At 33.0% G+C, this 22,025-nt stretch overlaps 1 pseudogene; it reads right to left on the reverse strand.

The window, feature by feature from the left end:
- Window positions 1–2,925: 2,925 nt before the first annotated feature.
- The window catches only part of LOC116145877, a 32,512-nt pseudogene continuing 13,412 nt past the window's right edge, over window positions 2,926–22,025 (reverse strand).

Genomic DNA, 22,025 nt, shown 5'->3' on the forward strand with positions numbered 1-22,025 from the left:
CCCACCACTGTACGGTTCATCGAAAGTTGTTGAACCATTCAGGACAGGCGATGGTGAACGACTATGGTGAAGACAAGTAACGGTTAGGTGAGTGGCCGATTTATCTGCACTCATTTCCATTCTCTTGTTCTTTTCTTTATTTCTTGTAGGTTTCAATGGTCTGGCTGCGGCTTTTGTTGTAGAAGCTATCATGAATGAGACTTTAAATGTTTGTGCTAATGTTTGGATGTTAAATGTTTGTGTTAATGTTTGGATGAAGGGTTGATGATGTCAAAGGTTTTGTGAATTTTAGTAATGGATTTTGATTATGTGCTAACTGTTTGTGGTAATGCTTATGTGAGGAGGAGACATATCAGGTTTTTGTATTGTAGATATGATATTAATTGATGTTCAGTGAAGAGGAAATGATGTTTTTGGTTTTATGTATTTTATAGTGATGAATTTGGATTTCGATTGTGCATGGGTAATTCTTGTGTAGAATTTCCTGTGTAACTGCATATTGAAGAGCTCTCATCTACCATGCTCTATTATGTGCTTTATGTCTATTTTTCTTGTAACTCTAAGTTGGCTTTAGTTTTTGGTTGGAAGCAAGGTGAATTTGACTGGGTATGACTTATATCTTGTGGTTCTGTTATGGACTTGCCTTTTTCTCCCCCTTTTATGTGTTTAACATTTGTAACATTTATTTTTTATTTCCATCATTAACAATAGGTGGTTAAACTCTATGAGAGGTGTTTAATTCCTTTTGCCAATTACCCTGAGTTTTGGATGCGTTATGTGGATTTCATGGAAAGAAAGGGGGAAGAGAACTAGCAAACTTTACATTGGCGTGAGTAACGCAAATTTTTCTGAAGGTATTAACACAAACATTTAACATCCAAACATTAACACAAACATACAAACATTTAAAGTCCCGTTCATGATAGCTTCTACAACCAAAGCAGCGGCCACGACCATTGAAACCAGCAAGAAATAAAGAAAAGAACAAGAGAATGGAAATGAGTGCAGATAAATCGGCCACTCACCTAACCGCTGTTTGTCTTCACCACAGTCGTTCACTGTCGCCTGTTTTGAATGGTTCAAAAACTTTCGATGAACAATACAATGGTGGGGTTCCCCAATATTTCTTGCTTCCTGAAATATTTCTCCACCCTTTCATTATCACTATGTTCTTCATTCTTCAAATGACTTGACTGTTGATGTTCTTCAAATGATTTAGTGGGAAACATAAAATTGATTAGAAGAATGAAATTTTTTTTTAAAAAAATTTTTGGGGGAAGTGATGTGACAGTTGGGTGATGTGGTAGATGAGATGGCATTTGTCATGTCGGTTGCCACGTAAGTGAGTAAGAGAAGAGAATAGGAAAGTACTCCCTAGCATTATTCAATTTTAAGACTAATATCTTTAATTAAATTAAATGGATCAAATAAAGTAGATTAATTTGTCTAATTAAAACGTTACACATGCATATTTCATCCAAAATGTATCATGAAATTAATACAAATTAACTTTGTCAAAACCCTTTCATTAAAATGACAACAATGGTCCATGAGTGACAAAAACCTTTAATCTTAATAATTCATTTAATTAGATCAATATTTCATTATTAAAGGCAAAAGCTTTGAAGTTTTCCATCACCAATAACATTACCAACGAAATATAAAGCACTTGATTTTGTGGCATTTGTTGCATAGCCTAAAGCAAAACACTCACAACCAAGAGGGTGACACTTCCACTCAATAAAAGTTAATTATGCCCACAATTTTTTAACATTATTGAACTTTAATTTCTTCATAAAGTTTTGAGAAGAATTTTAAATCTTTAAAGTATGATATGCATTTGATTCGGTTTAGCCCCTATCATTTCCGTACAAATTTGCCAAATATATGCGTTTAATTATTAAAATAGAATTGATTTTCAATTTTTTTTTTAATATATTGAACACTTTTTTTTTTCGTATCTTGAAATAATAATGCATTAATGTTATATATCTCAAGGATTATTATTCCAAAATCTTCATTTGATGTATCTTTATTCATTGTATTAATGTATAAATAATGAAATAATGTGGTAAATGATATGATAAACAACACATCAATTAAGATAAAAATATTTGAATACCTTGAATGCCTAACATTGCTCTCAAGTCTTAACCTAATAAGAGTATGATAGAAAAGCTTTTGTTTAAAAAAAAAAAAAAATGTTATAAAAAACAAAATCCATAATAAGAAAGTCCTTGCTAATATATATATATTAATAAATAAAAACTTCCTAGAATATAATAAAAGGTCCCTTGGAAAGTTAATTTCAAAGGGAGACAAATTTAAGAACATTAAATATTTCGGGTTATAAGATATTTACAAAGTAAAAACTTACTTTTAAATTTTATTACGGATAAATTTAGTTAATTTACTGATGGGATTTGCTAGTTGTTTCTCAATAATTAGCTCTGCTTTTTTTTTTTTTTTTTTTTTTAAAATTAATTGATTAATTAATTAAACTTAAATTCAAGTATTGTAGTCTAGCCTTGAATTGAGTAAATGATACCTGATAGGATGTTAAGATAATTATGGAAAAAATATGAAGATTAATTTAGTGTTTTAGCCCTATTGCAATGGATCAATTATAAAACCACTATTAATTCCCAATATTTTCAATTTCAACACAAAATTTCATGCATGACTAATGCTTCAATTATTACACGTCAACCAAAAGCAATAAGAATGGTCTAAATTGAAGCAAGTTCATTATCAAACGAGTTCTTTGTAAAGCTCTGATACTATGTTAATTAATCACAAAATTGAATGTGTAAAATTGATAACTAAAGTTGATTTACTATTATACAGTACGGTGATGAAGCCTACCAAACTTATAATGTTTGTTGAATTAAATTGAATTGTTTGTTAATTTTTTTTTCATGACACTCACACTGCACCTCCTCCAGTAGGACCAACAGCTTTGAAAAGTGACATTGCAGTCGTAGCAATTCCATTAGCAGCTCCTCTTTAATCCTAGGCTTGTTTTTTGTACCATATTTGATCAAATCAATTTAAGACGGATATACGTGGAAATTATCTACGAATCGAGAAGTTTTTCTCATTAATGGTGGTAACCAAGGTTTTAAAACCCGTCCCGAAGTGAAACCCGACAAAATGATCATGTCCTAGGTTAACCAACTGAACCGGTCAAATGGGTAACGTCAACATGTAAAAAAGTTTGAAATCTAGCAAAGATACCCCTAAAAATTCATAAGTCCCTACAACTTTGAAATCCGATAAAAACACCCCAAATTACACTATTGGCATCGACAACCTAGGCTAAATAGGGCTTTTTGCCAATGTTGAAAACACACCCCATCACCACGAAAACTCTCCCCTCAATCTCTTGAACAAAACCCATCTACCCCACCCTCATTCGGCTCGCCAATTGGTAGTAACAGCAGGTTGTTGCAACCTACTTATTTTTTGAAATTTCCAATCATTTTAGTCACCTGAAATCAGCTCTGTTGCCACCTTTAGACTCACTGGTTCTTCCTCTTCAAAAGCCCCAACATCGTAGCCACCAATTGTTCGTCAAATGTCGTCCTAATTTCTAGGGTTTGAGATGAATAGTAAAATTGATAACTCGGCCTAGTTAAGGCCCTAGGTCTCGGTTGAACTGATTCAACAAGCTAGGTCGGGTCGGATTTTAAAACACCGGTGATAACAAATGCTAAACGATAATTTTATAGTTTTTGATGTAAAAATTCTATCAATTTTTTTGTTTTCTAGTGTTAATCGATGGTTATTAATTGTTAACTATCATCGATAATCTAAGTTTGTACTTTAAAATTGATGGACTATCCACACTTGAAACTGATTATATATATAATTTGGAAATGATAGAAAATTACCACTGCTCTATTTTTTATAAGGAACAATCCTGTTATAATGGACACCTAGTCATCAGAAAAAAAAAAAATAATTTAAAGTGTTAATTTCGAAAATATGGCATCCAAAGGAAAAAAAAAAAATAATTAAATTAATGTTAGCTTAGAGTTTCTCTTTCTCCTTACAGATAAAATATTCTTCATCATAGAAGCGCAATTAAGAAAGAAGGAAAGGGTGAATCCTAATAACGTTGTTATGTAAGGGCAGCTTGTCATAACAGGTATGGATAAAACCTGTGGATAAGAAATCAAGTCAACTTAAACATGCAGGCAAATATTTTCAGATTTTTGTTTTCATAAATAACATGTTAAATTAACGAGAAACTAAAATAAATGCTAAATGGTATTTAACATTTGAATAGAATTATATATACAAATTGAAGTCTTCTTACTATAAAATTTATATAGAATGATGTGACATAAAATGAAGAAAGAGTGAACATAAATAATTAAGCTTATTAACTGAAGATAGATGATTTTTACCCCTACAATGCGGGCCAAAAATCCTCACCACAAATGGATATAGACAAAGTTGATAGATTATGAGGCTGAATCCTGCAAGCTCAATAATTAGGAAAAAAAATTCATATTTATTGGAATGTGATCTGTATATTGTCTTTGTATAGCAAGTGAATATTAGTTTCCTGATTTAGGCTGATGCTTTTTCCTTCTTTGGTTGATTTGTTTCTTGATTATAGGGATGTAATACTGTTACATATTGAGAGGTTTCGGTAAATAAAAATAAGGAAGCAAAAGCTTCATTCTGGAAAATATTGTCTTTACAATATTTGTTAAAGATGATTAAATACAAGAAATTTTTGCTCTCTAACGATATCTGTTCCAACATAGACACTTTCGCTGGAAAAACCACTTACTCCGACACTAGCATGCATCACTGAAATATTGTTATCTTCCGATGATTATATGTTAATATGAGTATACATTTTATACCTGTGACTGCAAGAACTTCACCAACATCTTCAGTTGAATATTCAGACCCCCATACTTCCTAGGGCTACCAGCCCAGTGAAAAAATATACAAAAGCAAGAACAGTTTCATCTAATTAATTAATTTGATTATTAGCAGAAGTAAAAATATTATTCACCATCTAAAATTAGATAGAAAGGTACCTCAGTGTAAGTCATATCATGAAGTGAAAAGACAGAGTAAACGAAAATGGAATACATCAAAGTTCAATTCTTCATTAGGCTTTTCTTAGAACTAGATGCCTTTATTCTCTCACTTTGTATATCAAATTCTGAATTAGACTAATAGGATGCAGATTCCAAAGCACCATATGAGACGTCACAAGATATACTACTGTCTTCATTGTGCATGTGCAATGTCTCCTACAATAACCAAATATATTTCAGGACAACACTTCGAAAAAATCATCCGAAAAATGAATGTTGATACAGTCATCCAACCATGGAGTGACATGTCAGTGCGAGTGAGATATACTTCCTCTATGATTGGATGATTATACCAACATCCATGGTAGGGGAGATAGATCAGGATTCTCTCCTGATTTGAACTTTTACTTGAGTTTTTAAAAGCTTGTGACCGGTAGTTACAAAATAGAAATATATTAAACAAACATATTTAAACCATAAATAAACCAAAAATTCATAGGTATTATGAGATCCGTAAAACTCAAGAAAGCACAGATAAGAAGCATATCTTAACTAGGAAGATCGATTTGGTTAATAATGGCATCAAGGATTCACTATAATCAGTTATCAAAAATTACAATAATAGAATTACGTACTGGAAGCCAGCAAGCAGAAATGGTTACCCCCAAAGCAAAGAGTGATATACAAAGGCAAGGCAAGAAGTATGGAAATCTGTAATAACTTTATATTCAGAATCAACATATTTTAAACATCTTAACATAAAAGATTTGAATTAAAAAAACAAAGTAACGTTCACTTACATCTCGAACAAGGATTCTTTGGAAAATATATTTGGATATTTCTCTGTTGGCTTAATTGCAAAATTATCTAGATAAAGTAAAAGAAAAAAAAAAAAAAAAAACACTTCACAACCAGAAAGAAAAATGAAAAATGGCAATAGATGATCAAAGAAAAAAAAAATGTTTAGGGGGCATTTGGTTGGGGGTTATGTGGGATTACTGGGGTTATGTCATCTTATATAACTTGATTACCACGTTTGGTTGTCAAAGTAATATAAGATTCTGGTAATCCTCAGATACTGATAGTAACTACTATTGGTAATATATGAGATAATTTGATTACCTCCATTTTCTTAGATATTCTAAGATTATCAGGGTAATCTTTTTTTGTTACAATTATATCCCTTATTAATAAAATTTTAGGACAATAATACCCTTGTTATCTAAACAAGTTACAAAAAAGTTATGGACATTTTTAACCTTATACACAAAAATTTAAACTCGTTTATACCCTCCAACTTCAACAAAATTAAATTCCCAACTTTATTACTACATCAAATCCCCCAAAACTAACTCATTTATTCTTCATCTACCGAATTAATTCTTCATCTAACAAATTAATTACCCATTTTTTTCATAGTTGAACACAAACCCAGCTGCATTTCCAACTTGAGCTTCCTTTCATCTTCAGATCAAGTGGAGTGCGTCTTCTGTAGATTTCGTAATCAGTCTTCACTTCCAAGGAAATCGTCGTTGTTCCTTGAATCTCTGTCGTCTTTTCCCGCCGAATCGAGGTACTCATCTAGTTTTCAACTTCAGGTCTGTAACTATGTTAGTGAACCCTAAAATCAAAATTAAGCCCTAATTCGTTCTTTTTGGTTGGGTTTTGTTATTTAGAGTTGATTGACTGTTATACACTAATGCATTTATGTTTAGTTGAAAACCCAGAATATGTTTATGTACTGAGAATTGAGATATTCGCAGGTGATAAAAAAGTTATTTCGATATAAAGATAGCCAAAGTGAGATGAACTAGAATTGTCAAAAAAATGTTACATATTATCAAACAAATGAATTAATAACCAAGTAATTAATAATTAATTGTATATATGCACATACATTCTTTAAAAACCCAGTAAAGTTTAAATTTATTTGTATTCTAGAGAGCTACTTGGACTGCAGACAGGCAAGCTCCTTTACGGTTTGCCTATCATGTTTAAGTGTTTTTGCTGAGGAAGGTGTTCCACTCTTTTGTATTGCAGAATAAGATCAGCTCGGTTACATAATTGACTTTTTTAGAGGTGTAATAGATAAGACCTCAAAGCTGGAACTTTGTTTTCATGCAGATTGTGATAATCCATTTTACTCTACCTATGGTTTGCTGTTTGAATGTGTTTGTGGTGTTTTTTTTTAATATAAAAGTGGGTTTTATTAAGGTTAATATTCAATATAGGTTTCTTTAGTTTTTTTTTTCTTTATCTTTTGTGAGTAGTTGTCTTTTAATTGGCTGCTCTTGTGATGTCTTTGCCAAAGGTCAGGTAATTCCATTCTTGATTGGGTAGTTTTCCCAAGTGTCCACTGCATTTGGGTTGCCTGGTGTGATGTTTGTAGGGGTGTAGGTTGGATCTTGGTGTTTTGTTGGTTGTTTTGTGCTGGGGGAGGTTTTGTTTCCTACTGGTTTCTGTTTGGCCTGATTGTTTATGGTTTCTGTCCAGCCGTTTTTTCCTTGATGATTTGTATAGGCATCCTAGCTGGCTGTGCTGGTCTGGATGTATTCTTGTATCCATTTACATGTGAAATAATATATAATTTCAAGATTATATTCACACATTTTATTAAAGGGTTATCCTAAATTTCATTATATTCATTATTTATATAAAGTTGGGCAATTAGTATTGAATCTTTATTACTTTTTTGGTAGCATTACAGCAAACCTGTTCAGCTCTCCATAAATCATACAACTATTTACATTTTGTCTAAACTTGGTAAATATTCCAGCAGAAATTTAAGTTCCATGTCTCTTTCTTTGTACCAACACGTTGTAATTAATAAGGTTTTGGTTTGTTGCAACTGTTTTCCAACACTCTTGTTCGAAGAAAGAGAACATCAGGCTTTCATTTGTTCCTACTGTGAATATTCGGATTACTGCCCATCATTTTGAATAGGTATAATTTTTGTTTTTGAACCAAATGTTGTACCTACCTTTTGCTTCTCAAATTAAATGCATGTCTTTACTAGTTTGAACATGGTAAAAGCACAAATTTGTTTCTCTTATTTTTTACAAAGTTGGCTTGATAACAAGTAATCGTTACATCATATGTTGTTCTAGTATTCTTTCAGTTTTAAACCTGATGTTTTGGTGTTGAATTGAAATCTAGTTTCATAATTTATCTGACTTCTTGTTAGCTATGCATAAAGGTTCCCTGGTTTGAGTTAGTTTGGAATAAATACATCTATACATCACACAGTGTACAATTTTTATCATGGGAAATTAGATATAGAAAAGTTTTTCAAGATGTTGGAGTTGTTTGAATTTTGTGTACGTTATGTCCTCTTCCCTCAAATATGATAGTAATCTAGTGTTGCTTATGTTTGATAGCAATGGCTCGTTTAACTAAAAGGCAGAAGCATTTGGTGTCACTTATGATGATGTATTTTCATTTGATGGACACCCTAAACACCATGCTAGTTTTTACGATGATTGCCTTGCTGCTGAAGAATAGGAATAGACATAGACATGGCATATCATATGCGGGTAACTTTAGCAGTAACCATACCATTAGGACCTTCAATTTATGGAAAATGATTTTCGAAGATGATAACCAATGTGTAGTGAACTGTAGAATGAATATAACAACTTTTGAAAAATTAAGTGTGTTACTTTAACGTGAAGCGGGGTTAAAATCAAGTAGAAATACATCTCTAGAGGAAATGGTGTGTTGTTTTCTTCACATTTGTGCGCACCATATCAAGAACACAGTCTTTAGCTACCAGATAGCTAGGTCCGGTGAGATAGTTATCAGAAATTTTCATGCAGTGTTGAACGTTACTGAAAGAGCCTAAGCCTATCACGGAGGACTCAATAGATGAACACTGGAAATGGTTCAAGGTACATAATGAAGAACCTAAGTAGTATATTATGGTTGTTTTTATGTAGGTTCCTTTTTAGTACAACACTAATTTATTAAATTTGTTTTATCCTATTGGTAGAATTGTTTGGGCACATTAAATGGAACACAAATAAGGGTTCAAGTTGACTCTCGTGATAAACCTAGGTATCGCACTCGGAAAAATGAAATTGCGACGAATGTTCTTGCTGTTTACACACTAAAAATGCAATTCATTTATATTCTTCCCGGGTGGGAAGGTTCAATTGTTGATGGTAGAGTCTTTAAAGATGCAATTAGTAAGAGAAATGGATTAAAGGTTCCTCAAGGTATAGTTTCTATACAATTTTCCAAGTTCATTACGGGTAACGATGAACGATTAGATGAGTATCCGTAATTGACATTTTTATTATCATGCTAGGTTTTTACTATTTATGTGATGTGGGTTACACCAATGGGGAAGGGTTTTTAGCACCTTATAGAGGCCAAAGATACCGTTTGAATGAGTGGAGAAATGGTCACCAACCAAGAACCCCTTAAGAATTTTTCAACATGAAATACTCTTGAGCAAGAAATTGCATTGAGAGATGTTTCGACATCTTGAAAGCCCATTGGAAGATTCTTAGCGAGAAATCTTTCTACCCTATTAAAATGCAGTGCAGAATAATATCCGCTTGTTGCCTGTTACATAACTACATTAGGTTTGAGATGGCCATTGACCCTATGGAAAGTGAGGTTCGTGAGATGAACAATACCCCATAGGAAGCTGATCCCGAACCTGAATTTATAAGCCACGTGGAACCCAGTGATGCATGGACTGCATGGAAGGATAATCTACGCAGCAGATGTTTGAAAGTTGGCAATGATCTAGGCAGTTGTAATTAGTTTAGGGTGTTTTTTCTTTGGGTGACAATAGTTATGTTGTTTTGTACTTTGTAATATATATATATATATTGCATGCCATAATGACATTTGACGTTTGAACGTAAATTATTTGTCTTGGATTATATGTTTTTCGTTTTTGAATCTTCTATTGTATAAATATATTCTTGACTTTTATTATTTAGTGAGGGGTTGTATCATTTAATATCTAATTATTTGGGACCCTAAATGTTTCAATGTTGATAGTTGTGCAATTTGGTGACCATAAAGCATGTTTTGTGGATGCCAGAAATATTGGCTTCGAAACAAGTATAGGATATATGAATGTTGGTATCAGATGAATGTTACTGAATAGATGTGGTTTACTAGGATTTAAGGTCAAACAATGGATGAAGAGTGCAAATATATCATTTGTTATCTTTTATACTTGGAGACAAGGAAAAAAAGGATAAAATGATGCTGAGTTTGCAAATTCTTCTTTTTCCTTATTCATTTCAAGTCAGAAGTGTTTCTGAGTTAGTTTTGTTTAGTTTATGATCTATGTTGTACAGTGGACTAATTTTGTATAGTTTGAGAAAACAAGAAGACTTACACTGCAATGATCACATACTATGGCTCTTATAATTATTACATCTTCCATTCTTTCTTGCTAATAATAATTAATAATATCATACATAGAGCTGCTTTAATTAGTCCTTGCAAATAGGTGTATAAATTAGTTTCGACACTTGTTTTTTTTTTTTTTTTAAATTCTTTCTGGGTACTTGGTCCACAGCTACAATTTTCCTACTTTTCGTTAATTTGTAAAAAGTCAATGGTGAGTTATTGCCTGATTGTTTGATATTGGTAAAGAATCTATGATCATGAGGATCCAGTTGATTAGTGATTAGAGGTAGTGTTGGAAGTTGGAATCAATTTGATGTCTTATTCATTGTTATCTGAAAGGTAGCTGTGTAACACCTTTTAATTTGAAGCTGCATTCAATTTTGACAACATATTATTGATTCTATTTGTCTTGGATTATATGTTTTTCGTTCTTGAATCTTCTATTGTATAAATATATTCCTGACTTTTATTATTTAGTAAGGGGTAGTATCATTCAAGATTTAATTATTTGCCTAATAAATGGTTCATTTCTTTTTCTTAACAATTCATTCAACAATGGATAAGTCGGCAAAAGCTAGTGGAAGTCAGGATATGCCTTTGACATTGTATAACCTGAGCATCAGTAAGAAAGGGAAGAAAAAAACGGGTGGAAGTGGAAAGAAAAGACAATGGACAAAAGAGGAGGATGCCATTTTAGCTAATTGTCTACTTACTTTGAAGGAAAGTCGTCATTGGCGTGCTGACAATGGTACTTTCAAAACCGAGTTTCTTGTCCAACTAGAAAAGATGATGGCAAAAAGACTTCCATCTTCTGGGTTGAAGGCAACACCACATATTGAATCGCGCTACAAGCTATGGAAAAGGCAGTATGCTGCCATTTCAGATATGTTAAATCATGGCAGTGGCTTTGGGTGGAATGATGAAGATAAATGCATAACTGTAAGCAATGATGTGTTTGAGGAGTGGGTGAAGGCAAGGTTTTTTCTATCTTCAATGCATCAGTAAATTTTATTAGTATATTAATTATAAATTTCATCTATCTTTTTTTCTTTGACAGAGCCATCCAGCTGCACAAGGATTAAAGAACAAACCTTTCCCCCACTACGACACATTAGCCATTGTTTTCAGTAAGGACCAGGCAAGTGGAGCTGGAGCGGAGACCCCAACTGATGCAGTTGAAGATCTTAATTCAGAAATTCCCGAAAACAACAATGAATCAATGGATGTTGATGCTGATGCTAATGAAGGAAGTAACGTTCCAAACAAGGATGGTGTGGCTGCCTCTGGAGCTAATGGAACTCGTAGGACTTCTAGTAGCAACAAAAGAAAAAGAAATGACGATGGCATCTCTGAAATGGTGGACCAAATGAAGAAGTAGAGGGATACGTATGAGGTTGCTTCCTGAGGGATGGAAAAGTTTGCTGCATCTTTTGACAAATCGAAGGATAGAAGTCAGTGTTTGTTTGCGAAAATAGAATAATTGGGACTTTTAACCCCAATGCAAATGATAGATGTTTTGGAGGTAATTTGCAAGGATCAGCACAAGATAGATGTTTTCATGGGGTTGTTGGAGTCACTTAAGAGGACATATGTCTTGCGCATACTGGATGAAAGTAATGTCTACCACCCACCTTTCAGCCCTTGAAACAATAAAGTTAACGGGGTTGTAAATGTTTTTTACTCGTAATTAAGTGTATGTTGTGTTGTCTAAGGACATATAAATCCTTAGATGTTTTTGATGTGTTTGTTATTGAAATGGTGCTAGGTTTAGGTTCTCACATGGGCAGTAGATGTAAATTTTGTTGATCGCCCGCCATTAGAAGGAAAGCAATGCCAAGGAGGGCTTTTGTAATTGAACACAAATGGAAGAAGTCCAAAGTCAGTTGCCAAAGCATTTGAAGTGTCTACTGAAGACAGCCGAAGTGTGAAAACATCTTTCGTCACGGTAAGTAATTCTTAAAGGCATGATTTTTGTTGTTGCAACTACTTATTAGATTATCTTTATTGGCAAGCAAAAGGAAAGAATGAAGGCATGATTGATCCCAGTTTGATCCACTCACTGTTGAGCTCCAGCTAAATTGAAATCGAAACTTCAAACACTTCGCTCTTCCATTGATGTGTTCTTGTAAAAATCAATACTAAGTATAATGTTTATGAGTTATTGCTTCTATGTTGCTTTCGGTTGGGTGTGTTAAATATGTTGGTTGTGTTGGATGCTAAAATCTTGTTCTAAATATGAAAGTTTGTTGGTTTATGTTGTTATATTGCTTCAACTGAATGCATGACAAAATGTAATGGTAGTAATGAAATGGAACAGATAATCAAGTGATAAACTGATTATTTAAAGAAAATTAAAACAAAGGATGAACAAATGGAAATGGCAGTAATGAAATGGAACAGATAAGCAAGTGATAAACTGATTACTTAAAGGAAACAGATGATAAACAAAAGGAAATGGCGATGATGAAATGGAATGAAAAACAAATGATAAACTAAGTAATTATTTTAGTCAAATAAAGCATAAAAGAAACCCATCCCAGCTGAACTTAAGAGGGTCAGCTTTCCTCCCCAATATCCATATTATGAACTTTTCCCATCTAATATATGATGCCTTCATCGCCCTTTTGCCTCTCTTTTTATACTATTTCTCACTTAAGAGAATTATTCCTTCATCCCATATCTTGCGGCCATTGTCCATCCCAAAACTGATTTTTTAACACCTCATCCATTGTAACACCTTACCCTAACACCTCATCCATGGGAATCTTCCTTATTATAGCCCAAATTCCCTTGCTTGCCTCCCTTGGCTTTCTTAATGAATACCACATATTGGGGACAGGGCCAAGAGATGATGTGTACAACCCAAAAAGCAAAAGGAAAGAACCCAATCCTAATGCCCAAAAGCAGACTGACATGCACAAAGAAAAACCACCCAAGCTACTGCAAAAAAAGACAGCCAATCCATATACAAGAACAGCAAAAAAAACTAATAAGCAAAATAGTTGTTGCCACAAAAACAGCAGCTACCGGCTAAAAAAAAAAACTACAACACCTCACTAGTAGAACACCAAGGACAACATTTAACAAATCCCCACATCAAAAGAAGACAAGCATAAAAACACCTTTGCTTGAGTCACCAACTCCAGGGGACAACAAAAAAAAGGACTAGCATAAGAGAATAAAACAAAACACAAGCTTGCCAAGATAGATCAAACTTGTAAGAAAAGCTAGCGAAGAACAAGAGGCAGCCTACCGTCAAAACCATATCTGCCAGGAAATCTTAATCCTGTCATCAGCTATATCCCCTTTTAACCTCAACAATCTAGCGTTCCCAAACCACCACTCTTCAAAATATTTGAAGAAGCACAACCATTAGGGCTATCTATGGCCGTTAACAGCCATCGATCTGGCCGTTTTTGGCCATATCTCTAGTTGGAAATGGCCATACGACACACGGAGGCCATTTTGTGCCTTCCGTGCACCATTACATTGTCAACTTCTGGCGGCCGGCTGTGGTTGCCAGCGGTCGGCAGTGGCTGGGTTGGTGGGGGTGCATTGTTGATTTTCCAAACTTCTATTATAGGGTTGTTTTTGCTAAGTTCTTGAATGTAGGGGGTTATAAATAATCTAAATAATAATATTTAATTGAAGGACAATTCAATAATTTAAACAACATACCCACCAATTTATTCCAACTAACCAAACACATTTTTCTAAAGATTCTCAATAATCTTTAATGTAATCTAACTTTCCAGCAATCCAACATTTCCAGTAATCTAACATTCCGTGAACCAAACGCCCCCTTAGAGTAATCTTGGCTAGGGGTGTGAAAAAAAATCCAACATTCGATATCCGTTCTGGATCCGATCTGAGCTGATTCAAAAAAATTGGATATCCAAAAATCTAGATCAGATTCTGATTGCAATTTTGGAAAATCCGAATTTCCAAATCGGCTGTGCTAAACAACCGAATATCCGAGTTCAATCCAGATTTTACTTAAATGACACTGTTTTGATTTCCCTATTTGTTAAATAGTTAACACTTAACCCTACAATGATACAAACTGTCGTCAATCATACTCTCTCAACAATTGACACCATCACCATCTTCACTTACCCAGTTACCCCCTCAGCTCTTTGGCTTATTTTCTTCTTCTTCTCACTTATATCAAATTTTTGAGGGACCTTTTTTTCTGACCCTATAAGGTATTTTTGTCATTTTTTAAACTAATAGGGGGGTAATTGATTTTTTATAGGGTACCCGAGAAAGGAACCAAAACCTGCATTTTAGGTTCCGGTTCCTTGAATTTAAGAACCTGTACTGTGTGGTTCCGGTTTCGATTCCTTTTTTTGGGAACATGCACTGTGCAGTTCCGGTTTCAGTTCCCTTGAAAAATGCAGGATACCCGGAACCGTTCACCCCTAGTTCAGACTATACTCTTTGTTAGGTTTTTAATTGAAGAATGGAGGAATTATCTAATTTTAAAAAACTTTTTTGTTAAATCCAGATCAAATTCGGATATCTGGATGATCCGATCTGAAAAGCTGGATATCCGCAAAATCAAATATCCTAACATCCGGATCGGATTCGGATAAGGTTTTATCCTAATCCGAATATTCGGATCGGATCAAAAAAGTCCCCAACCGGATCGAATATCCAGTTTTGCACACCCCTAATCTTGGCTCTATTTTCATTAGATACATATAAATTTAAAATGGGATCCATGTTACAGGGTAAGAAAATTTGTTAGACTTAAATATTCAAATCGGATCCTTACATAATAATAACTTTGTTGGCCAAATGGTTCACTTAAACTAGGAAAAAGAACATATTAAAGTGTCATTAATATTTCATAAATATTACAAATTACCCCTGAATATGGAACATTTTTACAGCTTAAAAAAAAAAAAAAAACTATTTTCTGCAAGATGTATTTTTTTGCATAAGAAGCTAAGAGTATAGGGATTTACCTGAGCCAGAAAACCATCAATAGCTGGACCAATGATCAACCCTATGCCCCATGTTGTACTAATAATTAACCTGAGATTTAAATATAGACTAGCTGTAAATTTTGATGCAACAGATTTTGTTAACTCAAATCATTCATAGACAAAATAATTAAGCTTTTGTCCCAATATTCAAGATCTTGAACTTTCAAATACTAGGAAATATTCCCTTCAAATTAACAACTACTAATCATATCCTAACTCCGAAACAACATTTTTATGCAAAGACGAGCAAATTATCCGTTCTTCTCTTATTTGTGTTAATACCTGCAAAATCAGGGAGGTACTTTCTAATAGTTTAAACTACTAAATCTAGAATAATATGGTCGAACCTCAGGCCGGCAAATGCAATTATCTCTAAGTTATAAATATTGGAATTTCAAAGACTCAAATAAACAAGCTTTCAATACCTTGATTATTCTAAGTAAACCATTCAAGCTCCCAAGAAGAAACCTTGTGATAATGTCCATCCGAAAATTTATACTCAGCCCAAAGAGAGTGTTGAAAATAGCCCTATAACCAAATTTTAAGCCGCATAATTAAAAATTGTTTGAAAGTTAAGTATCAAAATCAAGTTATATACTTACCCAAAAATCAAGTTATATATATAGGAAATTAGCAAGTACTAACACAGTAACACTATAAGAGTCCCAAAAATCATTATAGGTTTTCGGCCATATCAGTCAGCAATTTTTCCCCAGAAGACAAGTCAAAGCTCTGCCAAGCATAAATGAAGATCCTTCAAGGGATTAAGAGAAATTAAAATGCGGTGATTATAAGAATAATTGTTTTTTTTTTTTAACACATTTATATTTGCCATTAGTAAAGAGGAAGAAACAGAATAACTCACCTGCATCGCTAGCATAGTAGCCTATATCTTCCTCTCTTTTCGAAATACGAAAATCCCTAACCTGATATTCAATAATAAATAAAAGAGAAAACCTGTAAAAACCATTGCATTAACAAGAAGTTTTGAAAAGGTTTGGTACTTCCATAGATTGGAGAATATACTATTAACGAAGATGACCAGAAGTTTTGTGCAATTAATCAAGTTTGTTAGACTCAAGGATGATTATTTTCAATTTTATATTGGTGGGTTTGTTGGTAAGCAATGACTTATTCAACTAGAGCTTATGGAAGAAGAGCTCATTAGTGGAGAGCTTATAAGAGCATAATTTTTATGAAAAGATCGTTAGTTTGTTTAGTTGGAAAAATGTAAAAGAACTTTGAGGTCTAAGATTACCACACAAAAAAAAAAAAAAAAACTTTAATATAGGACAAAGAATAAATCAAATTTATGAAATAGAACAGGATTTTTATGGAAATTCAATACTTTAAATAAGCTAAAAAGGAGCTTAATAGGAGAAACAATAAAATAATTTATTTAAAATTCTAGAAACACTTTTGAAATGCAACCAAACAATCTAAATTTATTTTGGCCATTAAATAAGTCCAACCAAAGAGGTTCTTATTTTATTTACACAAATGGATGGCAAGAAGTATTCTAGAATCTAGATACTCCATGAAACATTCATATTACCATATATATATATATATAACCAAATGGAAGATAACAATTACACTCACCATGAAATAAAGAAGGGGAAAGAGAGATGATATTGGCAATGTTGAAAAAATTAGCTCAAAGAAGAGAGAGTGCTAGAGATGATATAGAGAAAATTTTAAATAAAATTTTTATATGTGATGGGATCCCTTATCAGTTACAAGGGCAACAAACCATATAGAAATAAATTCTCGAATAGGTAAACATCTTCGCAACAATTTTAGCTTCTCAACTTTACAGCCTAAACAATTCTCATAATATTTCTTATTCAACAATGTCTCCCTCAAACACAAGAGACTGTCTTACTGCATGAAATTCAATGCTTATTAACATATCCATGAAACCAAAATTAAATAAAGAAAGAAAAATCAATAGGGAATTACTTAATCTAAACTAGTACTCTCAAATTAGTTATTATAAGAATATATATACGTGTATATACAAATGCTTTTGATTTGATCTGTGCTAAATAGAAACCATGCATGTTCAATAAATGGATGCCATTTTTATAACCACAATTCAACTTTTTAGTAACCCTAATTGTAATGTTGAAAGTCGTAAGAGTAATACTAGTCTTACTCACTCCCCCTACTCACTTCTCTTACTCACCTTTGTTAAAGTGCTAGTCTTATCCACTTTTTCACTATTTTAACAAAGGTGAGTAAAAGAAATGAGTAGGAAGAGTGAATAAGGCTAGCATTATTCAAGTCGTAATAGCAGCATCATTAAGAAATAGTAACAAAAACCTGTGAATGATGTATTTATATACACTATATATACATCATTCTGATTGCAATTACAAGAGAATTGCATGGAATAACTCGATTGAGCATTTGTTTAATTTAAGATTTTCAAATTTTTGTGCTGCATGGCATATATTAATCCTTTCAAATCTCATATTTTTACATAAGTGTTATGCATAAAATAAGGGCTGACGTCATCTCCACTAATCAAGACTCAACAGATTTTTACTAGTATAGAATATACCTAGCAGGAAGTTATGATATAAGAGCATCTCTAATAGTGCTCTTTATTTTAAAGAGCATATTTCATATAAATAAAAAGTATCTTTATTGATTTTTAAATATAAAGAACAAAATTTTTATTCAAATCCAATAGACTCTTTAAATTTTAGGAACAGAGAATATGTTTTTTCAAGAAAAAAAAACTTAATATGAGAGATAGATCATAAATAAAATGCATAGAAATTTATAATTTATTATTTAAAATTAGGATAAATAGTGAATTTATATTTAAAGAATAAAGAGTATATTGGACTCTTGTTTTTCTATCGATAAATTTTTTATAATAAAGAGTTTAAGTCATTCAAAGAGTCATTTGGAGATGCTCTAACACTTGAAAATTCACTTTTTCTAGAAAGTCTAAAATAATCCCTCCTAAACATGCTTTGAAAGCTTTAGAAATAGAATGAAATATTGAAAATAAAAAAAACATGTATAAGGCAATTAAATATAAAAAAGGGGAATATCAGTATCTACTTTACCTGAAATTGCACGTACTTAACCAACAACTGCAGTAGAATAGCTTAGACCCCCATACTTCCTAGGGCTGACAGCCCAGAGTGAAAATATCTACACAAGAAAGAGCAAGTGCAGCTAACGTTATAATCATATAATGTATTGTGTGAAGCTCATATCATCTTGGTGGCAATACTAGCCCTCTGTTGACAGTATCTGGTTGAAAACATGTACAAAATTGGCATGTATCACCACAATTCATCATCTTTTAAATAATTACGACATTGCATTTGGTGTTCAAGTTACAAGTTCCTTTTAGCACTTCATCAAATAATTACATGATCACGATGAATTACTAGCCTTCTTAATATCATAATGAAATTATTTCTTCACAAAGTAGAAATTTGAACATAGCATCAGACCGACAGGTTAAGGACATGGTGGAGTGAAGCTACCGTGGTCCTAGTGGCACAGTTGGTGTTAGGGATTTGAGCACTGTTTGACACTAGTGAAAAAAGATACAGCCACAAAAAATATAAAATCCAGTGGTTGAGTTTATCTTTTGAACTTAAGGATGCCATATTAATGAAGTCATCAACAAAAAGAATACTTAATTTTTTAGTTTATATTCCAAATATTTGTGCAATGAACATTTTAGAACACAATGTTGATATGTTATGAAACAAGTATAATCGATATTAAAAGAATACATTTAGGATCTTCCCACTCATAATCAACACAAAGCTTAAATGCAGATGCCAGACTATTTAGTGTTTCCAACTATTGATAGGTTATCTGGACAGTATGTTCCTTTTTCAATAATTTAAATGTGACTTCAGGATATTCGAATAGTAGGCTTCCTACATGATTAGTGGGTTTATATTTAACATAGGGAAAATCTTCAAATTAAGACTACAAATGCAATTAACTACTTTTTCAGTCACAAATATTGATAAACTAAGTAATTTGGGTTATGAAAGCTTTAATTGTAAACTACAAATTTTAAACCCATAGCGCAGATAGGTGAAAAATTACACTACTTTTTCGCCATTTTCAATGCAGCTGAAATAAGTTTTCCACACCAGCAAAATATTTCAGGTTTTAATAAAAGAATTGCTGCACTATTTTTTATTTGTTGTTGATAATGATGATGCTATTTGGCTGAGGAATTAAGCAGACCGACAGCCAGACTAATTCAATGGCGTGGTTAGGGCCAACATTCTACTCTGTATAAGGTAAACTAACAGTCAAAGCTAGGTGGCTGGCACAAAGCAAAGTGTGTAAGGAGTTTAACCTAGCACTTATGTTGCATTACACCTGTTACAAACAGAGAACTGATTGTAATTTTCTTCTCTTGTATTGACAAATTATACATCAATATATAGGAAAATAAAGAACTAGTCTAGGAAATAAATAATCTAATCTAGGAAATAAAAAATCTAAGTTCCTATTTTACAGATTTGTTCCTATTATGTATTGATTACAATCCTAATATCCTATTATAGATTTATACACTTAATCATGCAATATCTGTAAGATTTTGCATGATTATCTACAACAACACCTAAACCCAAGTTGAAGGGAACTCAGAACTATTCAATAGTTCTTTTTTATTTCCTTGAAATACCTTACTCAGCATCAGAATGTTGTCTTTTTTTTTTTTTTTTTTTTTTTTTTTTACATTTCAGAGAAACGGTTGACAATGAGAAGAAGTAAGCCCATTACCATCTGTTTTCTACTAGCAACTAGCCTCTGCCAAAATTATGTAGCGTTAATGAAACTAAAGGAGCTTGTCTCTAAACGAGGAAGTAATTATAGAATCCGTTATTTCTGAAAACCGACGCAAGTAGAACACTTCAGCACTAAAGAAACAGTACTAGAAATTTCAACTCTGAAGAATAGTAGTCAAGGAAAAATGAAGAAAACATATCGACAAAAGATATAGAATCCGTTATTTTCAAAAATTGACGCAAGTACAACACAGTAGCACTAAAGAAACAAAACTAGAAATTTCAACTCTGAAGACTAGTAATCAAGGAAAAATGAAGAAAACATATCGACAAAGGAGAGGGAGCTCAATAGAAGGCACAAGCCAAACATATATCATCTAGAAATATACCTCTGAGTAAGTCATATCATCCAGTGCAACAATAGAGCAAACAATAATAGAAGACATTAAGGGCCAATTCTTATTGAGGCTTTCCTTAGAAGTTTTCTTGCTTCCCTCATGTCCTTTAAAATCTGCATCAGACCCACAAGATGCAGATTCCATTTGATCATTTGAGAAATCACATGATAAATTGTCTTCCTTATGGATGTGCAACGTCTACTGAAATAACCAGATGTATTTTAGGAAACCCCATTGCAGTAAGTAGAAAGTTAATTCAGTAATAACAAGACAAGCATGAGTTCTTATAGCTTAAATACTATTACCAGACACTGATCTATTAACTTAAGGTTTTAAATATGATAATTTTAACATATCGAATCTGTTTGACCAAGCTAATTTGAATATGAATCCCCATTTTCTATTCGTTAAGCTATAAGAATTTATGTTTACAATTATAGTTGTATGATAGGACACTAAACAACCCAGGAGGTTCAAAGGAGGGTATCAGGGGAATAGCACAACCTAGCACCAAAGTGTACATGAAGAAGAATAAAGTGGATTAGTAGGCTGGATGGGAGTTGTTTAAAAAGAATATCTACGTGGCACCAAATTAGTAGAATAGTTTGTTACGAAAATTGGGTATAAGAGGGGAATTAAATGCGTATAGGGTATCATGGAATTCACAGAGTTGTATTAGGAGGCCCCTAACTCCTCGAAGTGCTAATGTTATCTTTTTTTTTCTTCAGTCTTCTTTCATTCTATTCCTTCTTAATTTTTCCATTATTGTTCTTAGCTCTGGAATATCTATTAATGTAGATTATTATTACAAATATCAAGGAATTATTTAGTGTTTACGCTTGTTCTCCGTGTGTGTTGAGTTGGTTGTGGTTGAAATATTTAGGTTCCTATCATTGGTATCATAGCCAAGGAGTTCTTATGGTAATATGAGGATGGAATCTAGGATTGAGGGATTGAAAAAAGATATGGGAAACGTTAAGGAAAACATCGGCAGTATCAAAGGGTATCTCGTGGAACTAAGGGAATGGATACATTTGAAGGATGAGAAGGAGGAAAGTGTTGTTCAAAGGAAAGATAAGGGAGAGTCATCAGGGAATCGGGTGATTAACAAAGAAGGAAGCCCAAAACGATCGAAAAAATCGGAAGTTCAAAACGACTCAGAAATAGTGAGATCAATGGAGATGATTAGAAAATAAGAAAGTTGGACTTACCTGTGTTCAACGGTGAAGACCCGTATGGTTGGGCTTTCCAAGCTGATCGGTATTTCAACATCAACAAGATCTCCGAGGAGGAGAAGATGGAATCGGTGGCGGTGTGCATGGAGGGAAGGTCTCTTAATTAGTTCTAGTGGATTGATTCAAGAGCTCCGTTTCCAAATTGGGGAATGTTTAAAAACACATTGATCAAATGATT

The sequence above is a fragment of the Pistacia vera genome, unplaced genomic scaffold (assembly GCF_008641045.1).
Source record: "Pistacia vera cultivar Batoury unplaced genomic scaffold, PisVer_v2 Contig469, whole genome shotgun sequence".
NCBI classification, from domain to species: domain Eukaryota; kingdom Viridiplantae; phylum Streptophyta; class Magnoliopsida; order Sapindales; family Anacardiaceae; genus Pistacia; species Pistacia vera.